The sequence below is a fragment of the Fundulus heteroclitus genome, chromosome 5 (assembly GCF_011125445.2).
Source record: "Fundulus heteroclitus isolate FHET01 chromosome 5, MU-UCD_Fhet_4.1, whole genome shotgun sequence".
NCBI classification, from domain to species: domain Eukaryota; kingdom Metazoa; phylum Chordata; class Actinopteri; order Cyprinodontiformes; family Fundulidae; genus Fundulus; species Fundulus heteroclitus.
Genome location: NC_046365.1, coordinates 28,841,791 through 28,852,678, shown reverse-complemented (window position 1 = coordinate 28,852,678; position 10,888 = coordinate 28,841,791).

The following is a 10,888-nucleotide window of genomic DNA, read 5'->3' as shown; positions in this document are numbered from 1 at the left end:
CTGACTAGAAGGAGCAGGGGGGTGTATAGTGGTGCAGAAGCTCAGCTCTGTTGGAAGGGGCAAGGCCATGGACAGTTTTAAAAACAAAAACTTAAAAATGAAGGTAAAATGTACGGCAAGCCAGGGGAGTGAAGCTAAACTGGGTGAAATGTGCTCATATCTGGCTTTGGTAGATAAAAGACCTGCAGCAGCATTTTGTACCCTGTAGCTGGGCAATATACCAATAACCGACTCATAAACTGCATTACAGTAATCCAGACGTGTAGTAATGAAGACCTGGATTACTCTTTGAAAGTGCTTCCCAAGGAAAATTGGCTTTATTTTGTCCAACTGCATTAATTGCCTTTAATTTAAGTCTGTTGTGCCCAAATTACATCAGAAGGTAAACTTTCTTATAAGAGAGAAGAACACATTTGACATGCTTTATCGTTACATTCTACTTGCATACAAGGGTATTCCACTGCCACATCTGATCACTACTTTCTGGTCCCAGTCCCTACCTAGAAATTATTCAGATGCAGACAAAAAACAACCATCAAAACAGTAAAAATCTGAAGTTAAGAAGCCAGAAGGTATTTAGTCTGACGTGTACCTGTAATCGAAACAAAGTATTAAACTAAAATGTTCACTCTCTGCAGACACAGCACCATCTCTCTCTGGAAAGATGGCGTGTTACATCAAGAAAATAAAGAAACCTAAATCTGACCAGAAGAAAATATAGAGAAAATAAGATCCAGCCACTAATAGGTTATTAAAGATGAAATATGTTAAGTTATATACTATTTCAGGAGTTCAACAGCAGATGATGCTGTTGTCCCATTTTGCAGGATTCATCTATATTTTCTGAACAGAAAAAAAAAAGGCGAGGCCATTCTCCCTGTTATGCCTTCACAGTTTGAGAAACACTCCAGTAACCCTATCATCACCAAATGTTTTGAAAGTCACATTCTCCCACTCAGAACTGTTTGGGCTGCTGACCACGACCTATATCAATTTGAATACAGGGAGGTCAACAGAGGATGGGGTAATAACTGCTCCCCACAAAGCCCTGACCCATCTGGGGTCTTACCCGAGTGGGTAAGAAAAGCTCATCAATCCTCATCCTGACAACAGCAACGCTCTAGGGGTCTGTCCTTAGCCCCATTCTCTATTCAATGTTCACTCATCATAACAGCTCCACCGACACTGTAGTCAGGTTTGCTGTCGACACCACTGTTGTTGGTTTGATTTCTAATAATATTGCATTGGCCCACAGAAAGGAGGTCCAGCACTTGACACTATAGTGCCAGAAAAAGAATCTGGACCTCAACCTCTCAAGGATAAAAGAAGCGATCATGGATTCAGCAGGACTTGTTTTATCTTCCCCTTGTCATGTCTACCTTTGTGAGAAGCACAATGGTGCTCTGGCTGCCATAGGTATGGCAAACATTTGCTTTACCAAGGGAGGCTTTATACCTATAAATCCTCCCTTGATGGCCAACCACTGGTTTTATTTTATTGCTGTTAAGGTATTGTGTACAAACTGATGCCAAACATTACAGAGGAAAAGGGGAAGATGAGTAACAAGGACAAAGTACGAAAGGGAGAGAGAGGACAGAGACACAAATAAAACAAAACCCAACAACCAGCTTCTGACTCTCTATCATGACCTGAGCCTCTACAAGGCTCAGGTCATGATAGAGAGTGCCCTGGTATATTGCTGCACTGTGGTTCTCCAGCTGATCTCTGGAGTGGGTGGTGAGGTCAGCAGAACATGTTATTGGATCACAGTTGTCCTCTCTGATGGACCATTGCAACAGATTCCACTCACCACAGAAATATATATATTTTTTCTCTAGTCCCATGTAGAAAAACTTCCAGGACTCTAAAAACAAAATCCCAGACCGGTCACATTAATCACCCCTACCACTTGAAGGCACCTTATGGACAGAATGTAGTAAACATGATAGCTGAAGTGTGTTTTGTGCATTATTTTTTATAGTATATGTGTGCGATGTTCACACTCCCAAATGAGAGTAACTAAAGTGTTTTTCATTGTGTATAACAATGATAATAAATTATATTCTAACCCTAACCAAAGCTCCAAGGTTTGTAATGTCTGACATCTTATACTGGGCCAAATAACTCGTCTCTGCTGTGCTGCTAAAAAACAAGACTTCAGTCTCAGTCCGGTTGAATTTCATCAAGTTGAGAACCATCCAGGCCTTAAAGACTTCAAGACTTGTTAGCACAGTTTCCATATTTTTTTTTGGGTAGGATATACAACTGTCATCTGCATAGCAGTGGAAGAACGCACCAAGCACGCTAAATATGGAGCCAGAGCGGAAGAAAAGAAAGAGCTAAATAAATAAATATTATAAAATAAATAAACTTGAGGATGACACATGACCACCAAAGGTAACACAAAAGTTTCGACTTTTCAAGTATGATTGGAACAAATCTGTTGAGGTATGCTTGATGCCCATGCAATGTGCCAAATGAGTGAGTAAAAGCTCGTTGTCCAGAGTATCAAATGGCGCAGTTTAAGTCTAGAGGACAATAAAAACACATTCATCAGAATATGTAGCTATGAATATATCATTCAAACTTTTAAAAATGCACGTTGGATGCTGTGTAAAGTTTTAAAACAAGATCAGAAAACCTCAAAAATGTTCTGCGCAAAAATTGACCATGAAATACCTTCTAAAGGCTTTTACGGATGACGGGTAATTTAGAAATTGGTGTATGATTACCAAGAAGTTTGGGGTCTAGAGCAGGGATTTTTTAATGAGGGGTTGGACAACAATTTTTAATGAACAGGAAGCACACATGAGGATTGTTATAAGAATTATTATTCTGAAGTCACTATGGCCTCACACCACTCGGACAGAGGAGGCCTGGAGACCTGATGTTTGTGTATGAGATCCACTGTTTTCTGATTGCAAGGCCAAATGCTGCAGCTGCTGAGGGATACTGATTGTTTACGATAGACTGTCTTTGTTTTGTCTCATGGGAAGGCCACGGTGCAGTATTAGGGGAAGCCCGAAAAGTGACACAGACAGAGACAGGGCAGACAGAGACTGCAGCGGAACCGTGGGGTGCGATTACTTTCCATCTATGTGAATCTCTGCTCTGTTTCTCAATAAAATTGCTGGAACGTTATACCACCGTCTCGTCATTTAGTAAAGATGGGAACTCAGTTACTATTGTTTAATATTCCACCCAAAACTCCCACAACAATTTGGCGTAAACGAACAAGATCTCCGACCGACGAGCGAGGGAGTCCGGGGACAGGAGCTGCTTTGGCCGGCCCGGAGAGGTTATCCGGCCTCTGGTACCCCGAATGGATTTTCAAGGGACGTGGAGGAGCTCCTGGTCTCGGAGCGTCTCTGGGCGTCGGCGCGAAGATCCGAACCTTTCTTTCATGAGACGGTAAGGGGATTATTTTCCAGCTCTTTTAAAAACAAACGCAATTGGTCAAAAAATGCTTGCAAGCTTTTAAAATTTAAACCCCATTTTAAAGTATACCTCAAGAAATTTTAAAATTTAAAACTGTAAACCTAAAAGGTAGTAAAAGTAAAAGCCGGTAGAAATAATGAATTATATTTAATCCTTAAGGCAAATAAAACAGGGTTCGCAATACCGAACGGTGACTAAGGTTTAAACATTAAACTAAAATTCTAAATTTAATTAGAATACGTTTTCAGCTGAAATACGGACTTTCCCACAAGGGGGAAGGAGGGGCAGAGTGATTTTCACCTGGAGAACAGGTGACCGGCTGAGCAGTTTGCAGCTGGTCCATTAAAGTCCTCTTGTCTTGGGTTTGTGCAAGAGGCTGTCCACTTCTGTTGTGGATGAAAGCGGCAGGGATGCTTAAGTCCTTGACTGTTGCGAAGACGTTTGCAGCTTTGATAAGTGGGGACCCCGACCATTATACCAAAAAGGCGACCATCGGATGTGAGGCCTTTCATTTAGTTGGTCGATCGTGCTAAGGACGTAAAAAATAATAATAAAAACACAAAAAAAGGATAAAATAAATAAAATAATAAAAAAAAAAGTCTGGAAGCAGAAGAGTCAGTGTAATGGGTCAAAGGCAGAGTTTTTCAGGGTCCAGCCTTGCCCCAGGGTGAGACGTTCGATTTCATGCTGAAAAACGTAGGGGCCCAGACGCATGACATGCATAAATGATTTGAAATGATTTGATTAAACATGCAGATTTCTCACATAGGGGTTATTATTATTACTATTATTTTATTTTATTGCAGTACTGCTACTAAATAATAAAAATAAAATTAAGAGAAAAAAGAAAAGCGATAAAAACAAGGAAACGGAAACGAAACTAAAAAGGCGTTGCACCGGGGAAGCGTTTACGTGGGGACCGATTAGGCACTTCCGTTGTGGATAAAACTGGTCTAAACTGCTAATAGCGACGTATAACTTTCAAAAATGGGTAAGCGTCCAAGTGTCTGCGAGACACAGAGTTGTATCCTTGCGGGACTGAAGCGTAAAACCGTGTTTGGACGAAACACAGGGGGGTCTTAGCCAGCGCACGCTCTCCACCTTTTAAACTAAGCGGGAACTTAACGCGTTGAAAACATCTTTCGGCGTTGACGTTTAAAAATGATGAAAAACATAGAACTATTTAAGATGGTGAAAAAGCAGGCCTGCACGTGTTTGTCTGTCTGAATGTCATCGTTTGTATGTAACCGTACGTGTTTATGTATCTATGTAACTAAACGTTCGTCTGTGTGAATTAATTCGGGGTAAAAGTAATGTTCATGGTTTCAGAATGTTCATTTGTTTTGGGAGAACTGCAGCTCCGTAATTCAAATGACATTTTAAGCATGGACTATGTTAACAATAGAGGTACAGTAAAAGAGAGATTTAAATAACAAAGTTTGTTTTTTAACATTAAATATCAGGACCAAATTAAATTGATACACGGAGAGACTAACATGGCTTGAACGGAAATATTTCAGCTTTGTTAGAAATTGGAAATAAGCGTTACATAAGCTTGTTAAGTTTACTGTTTTACAAATTTAGGCTGAGATCCTATCACTTGATTTTTAGCCCTAAAGTAATTTAAAATTACTGAGATCTCATTACTTATAATAATAATGATTCATCACAAACCAGTCCAGTTGAAAGAAGTTTAGATATACAAGATTTTTGATTTAAATAGATGAGAAAAAACTGTGCTTTGAACAAACCTGTATGGAACTAAATATGGTTGCTTTTCTAAGGGTTTTCTATTCATTTATTTTATTTATTTTTTACTTGGAATTTGAATGCAACTAATGAGAAATTTTGAAAAGCGTCAAAATATTAGAAGGCCACGTTACACGCGTCATCAGTAAAAAAAATTATCTGATGTTATTAGTTATGCTGAACTGAGGCGAACCTCAGAGGGACAGTATAACCTGAGAAGGACAATAGATATGATAAACAAATCTGACCATGATGTAAACATCTGAATGTTTATGGCGAGGCTGGGTCTGTGTGTTGTGGCCTGGGGCACGAAAACTATGTCAGAGGGGGAAAAATAAAATAAAGCCAGCTTCTAAAGGGTTAAATTCTAATTCTAATCTTGGTTTGTTTTGGGTAGCCTTCTCAATGTGCTGAATTATGGGGAAAACTCTTATCATTTATAGAGAAACACTAGAAGCTCAAAAACTAAAAGGGAACAATCATTGCTTTAAAGTTTCACCCTTGACCAATTAGGTTTGATAAGGTATATATGAATAAAAGTATTACTAACAGCAAATACACATGGTCAAAGGACCAGAAGGATATCAAAAAGGTTTGTAATAAGTCAAAAAAACCTATGTCATATTGGAAAAGACATAATTGTGCTCCTTGGAAAACAATTTTGTTTTAATTTTGTTTGGTTAATTTCTTTCGTTTTTTTGTTTTCTTTCTTTTGGAGGTGTTTTGAACAGAGTTTCAAAGGAAAGGGGAAGAATAGAAACCTTCCCAGGATCAGAAAAAAAAGGGAAAAACATCACGTTAAAGGGACACTAAGGGGACCAGGGTTTTAACTGCATGCTATTAACACTCTTGTTTTCCTCTGAGTTATTGCTTTCAGATTAAAGGAGACGCCACCTTTTCTGCCAACAGAAGACTCTGAAAAGGCAGTGCGGTAAGGAGTTATAATCAGATTTGGCCACTAAATTATACTTAGTTTTAACCAAGTTATGCCAGATCTTCCAGCAGGAAAGGTGGTGTCTTAAAAATGTTTGTTGCTTTCTGCTATTAACAGCTCTATCTTTCTGCTTCTTTTTCTTTGCAAAGAAACCTGGTCAGTATGATGGGATTGTGCTAACATAGAGATTTAGTCTCATTTTAGACATTCTCAGATGCGAGAGAATGCAGAAACAGTGCCGCAGTGCCATGGGGGCTGATCCTTGGGACAAGGACTAAAGGTGATGTCATTGACTTTAGCCTGATCCAGTTTTGAGTTTTATTTTGTCAGAGACAAAGTTTGATTTTTTTTTTTCTATCCTTTTGTTTCTTTTATGTTTGTCATGTTAGAGGGAACACTGTAGTTAAAATGTTTGTGACTGTTTTTCTGTAATTTCTTTTCAACCTATGGAGCGTTTTCTTTGGCAAAAAATGCTGGCAGAATTCATTCTGTTTGCAGGCGTGAGGACTGGAGGATGGACTCTTGATGAGAAGGAGAATGTTGGGCTGCTGAATTTAGACATTGGACTGGAAAAGGACATTGAAGGACTATGACTGAGGCATCGGACAACCTTCGACAACAAACACAGATGAGTTCTGCAGACACGACTTCATGCATTTCACTTCAGATTTTGTTGTACACAATTAAAACAAAATACACATTACGAAACACATTAAGATTATGTAAAGGGGAAAACTTTTAAAGAAGCACCTTGATGGAATCATGGAGCAACTTAATAAATTAAGTGGGTATTATATCAACAGTTAAATAAATAAATGAATTAATTAGTTTCATTTAATGAACATCTTAGAGCAAGCTGATTTCTGCCAATCCGGCAGGCATCAATAAAACGCAAAGAAAAGGTTACTGGCTAAAATGGGTAATGTTGCAATAAAATTAGCATAATGACACATCCTACTAACTAACATGGGTAAATTTAGGATTAAAGCATCAGGGGACAATGGTTACAATACTTATGGAGATTTAATATCTTTCAACTAGAACACAAATAACTCAAAAGTCTTTTTAACCAGTTAACCTGTTAACCTGAGGGGTTTTAGATCGGGATAATTTAATGGTTATCGTCCTACATACAGAAAATAAGTAAGATTATTTTAATTAGATTAGATTATGGGGACATTTTGGATCTGGTCAGGATGGTTGGGGGGCTGTGATGATAAAAGGGTAACAGCTTGAAGGTGATATCAATGAATGAAGGTTTTTTCTGAGGAACATCAAAGCAGCAAATACATCCCACATTGGAAGTCCTGCTGTGTAAAGAACATCTTGAACGGCACGTAAGGTGAGATCCTTACAACGAGAGACGTTCCACACAGGGGGGTGTGGAGACCCCTGGGGCATGGCACCCAGGGACGAGCTGCTGTGGACTTGACACAGCTGGTGGAACCAGAGAGACGACGAGGTGGTCCCACAGGTTACCTGACACCTAACACTGACTGTAAAGGGTTCTGGGTTTTCAGGGTTGCTGAAAACAGAAAGCTTCAGAGAACCTTAACCCTTCCTGACCAGGCACTCAGAATACATAGATCATAGATCAGATTGCAGAGGCCTAGACAAATAGGAACGCAGAGATGCGTTCACCCAAGAACTTCTTAATCAAAGTCCTTAATCCTCAGTTTAAGATAAATAAATAAATAAATAATCACAATGTACACAATGTAAGGTTTACTTTATTTTAGGATTAATTTGGGAACTAATTCTGATTTGCTTAAGTAGCTTTAGTTGGTCTACAATGTTAGAGCGTTTTCAAAAGCTCCTGTTCTCTCTCATTGCTTTGTTTGTAGAACCATGGCGTCCTTGAACAGTAACAGCATGGTGTAAATATTTTGTCTTTTCGGTGCAGAACAGCACCTCGCTTTCTTAAAAAAAAAAAAGAAAAAGAGGGAGAGAGGGAAAAGGCTTTCACATGGAAAGGCTTTCTTTTTCTCAGTTGGGTTTTCAAAATAATTGGGAAATGACATGAAATGAATATGTTGATGAAATTATGTTGCAGAGAACTTCAACTGTCAGACAACAACAGTTAAGACACACATTAAAAGCATTCTGTTAAGAATTATTATGAATTTACTGCAGATACATTTGAACTTAAAGATTACTCTTTTAACTAATAATTAAATTGCAGAATTCTGAAAGCTAAATAATTGTGCACAGAAATATCTTGAATGTGAAAGTGCTTGAAGAATGTTTTAATAAATGACACATGAAAGGGGTTTTGATAAGAACACTAATTACACCTTGTTTCTGTTCTCTAGTGGGAACAAGGACTCGTGTCTGCAGACCATCTTCACAAAGTGTTTTATTAGAAAGAAATGCAAAATAAAATGCTCAGTGCCCATCCAGAACTGAACACTTATTACCATCCAGCTCAATCGTCCAGCCTGCGAGGAGGAACCAAGAAGAGGACTGGGGATGGAGAAGCCAGAGAACTCTGATTCCTTATTCTTCAACGGGAGGAGTTGCCTGAAGAGACCCTAAGCGCGATTAGATTATTTTCTGCCTTGTGCCATGAATGGCCTGAAGGCTTTCTTAACTTTGCGGTCTTGACGTTTAGGACTCTTCTCATATTGTGTTGCTGTTTGTTTAACTGCTCTGTTCCACTGACTCACATGTTTGATTTTTTTGTGTTATGAGATCTACACTTTAATATTACATCATGTTGATCAATATGGTTTTATGGTAAAAAATGGAAACTGTTTGCTTCAGACACACAAGGATCTATGGTTTATGCACCTTTTTGATTTGATATAGGAAGAACCAGGATCGGATTGGCTCTAAAGATCCTTTAATATTAGCTGGTAATGATAACACTTAGATTCAATACAGGGTTTTCAGGCTCAGATTGGCCGAGAGCAGATTTCCCTGGGAGGGGGGCTTGCCAGTTTTTACTGCCCCCTAGGGGTAGCTTTTTCTGGCGTTTCCCCTGCCCGCACTGAACCTCTCCTGCCTTTGCTCCTGGTGTTGTAAGTTTGGAGTGCTGGATTATTGTCCATCGTAGGGGTGAGTGGAGAAAGGAGTAGGAGGGTATTCAGGGTGGGTCAGAGTAGACGGATTCGACCTTGGTTACTGAACAGGGTTTAGCTTACCATAGTCTAATGTAATTTTAAAATAATGTGCGCATAGGTACCTAAAACAGGCCTTACCTAATTAGATGAATCCTAAATTGTAGATGAAAGCTAAACCTTTGATCTTGTGTGTTAAAGCTCTATGAAGCATTCATGTTGATCTGTACTAAAAGTTCCAGCACTACCCGGTTCCAACACAGGAACCCTTTGGGTCCCACTTTACGAGTTTACAGAAATGGTTCCTCTGTGCTTTGTTCACATTTTCAAGTGATGGGTCATCTTGTTTTGTCTTGATGCTGACGACGCCATCATCAAAAAAAAAAAAAAAAGAGAGGAATGTTATAAGAATTATTATTCTGAAGTCACTATGGCCTCACACCACTCGGACAGAGGAGGCCTGGAGACCTGATGTTTGTGTATGAGATCCACTGTTTTCTGATTGCAAGGCCAAATGCTGCAGCTGCTGAGGGATACTGATTGTTTACGATAGACTGTCTTTGTTTTGTCTCATGGGAAGGCCACGGTGCAGTATTAGGGGAAGCCCGAAAAGTGACACAGACAGAGACAGGGCAGACAGAGACTGCAGCGGAACCGTGGGGTGCGATTACTTTCCATCTATGTGAATCTCTGCTCTGTTTCTCAATAAAATTGCTGGAACGTTATACCACCGTCTCGTCATTTAGTAAAGATGGGAACTCAGTTACTATTGTTTAATATTCCACCCAAAACTCCCACAACAAGGATAAACTGCTCTTAACAATAGAAAGAACAGAGTGCCCCAGAGTGACAAGGACCTTTTTAAAAAACGAGCAGGAATAGAATCATATGGGTAACCTGCTGCCTTTAAGTGACCAATAATCTCATAGAAAGAAAAACGTGTCACAGGATGAAACTGGACAAAAACAGCAGGCCATTTAATAAAGAATGACGGGTCATAACCAGCATGTGAGATTCAGGCCCTAGTTGATGTAACCTTATCCATAAAGAAATCAAGAAAGTTTTACACAAGTTGCAGAAGATCGGTGTAGCCTTTTTCCACTTAGGCCTAGCTCAGCGACACTCACATCTGACTGCTAATATCGTTCAGCCGAGGCTCAGATATGACGTTGGACTGCCTTGATTGTATTGGGGCTACAGCGTCCAAAACAGTCTCACATGAAGAATGAAACCACAGCTTTATTGCATGCAGATTCAGGAGTGGAGGTGATCTGGTTAAAATGACAGAAACCCAAGCTGCAATGGAGGAATTAAAAATACAAGAGCAAATTGTCATTAAATTGGTTCAGTTTAATGATTGTATGTTGAAGTACACTGTATATTAAAATTATTCTATATAGGACAATGTATTATAGCAGTAAGTTAAGTGTGACACGGGGGTAGGGGTAAATAAGTGTATACTTCTTCCTGCGCCTTTTCAAACTGATTTCTGTACATTTGTCTCTTGTGTGTTTTTGTGTCTTTGTTTTGTTCAAAGTTATTGTTTGAAATAAACTTTGATTCATCCATTGTTTCATTCATTCTTTAGCAATTACACTGAGATATTTTATTTCTTTTGTTTGGGGTGAGGAATGGTACATGACTTGGAGGGGGCAGTCCAGCTTTCTTTCCTTGAGAACCAGAGCATGAGACATAGATGAGCTGAGGT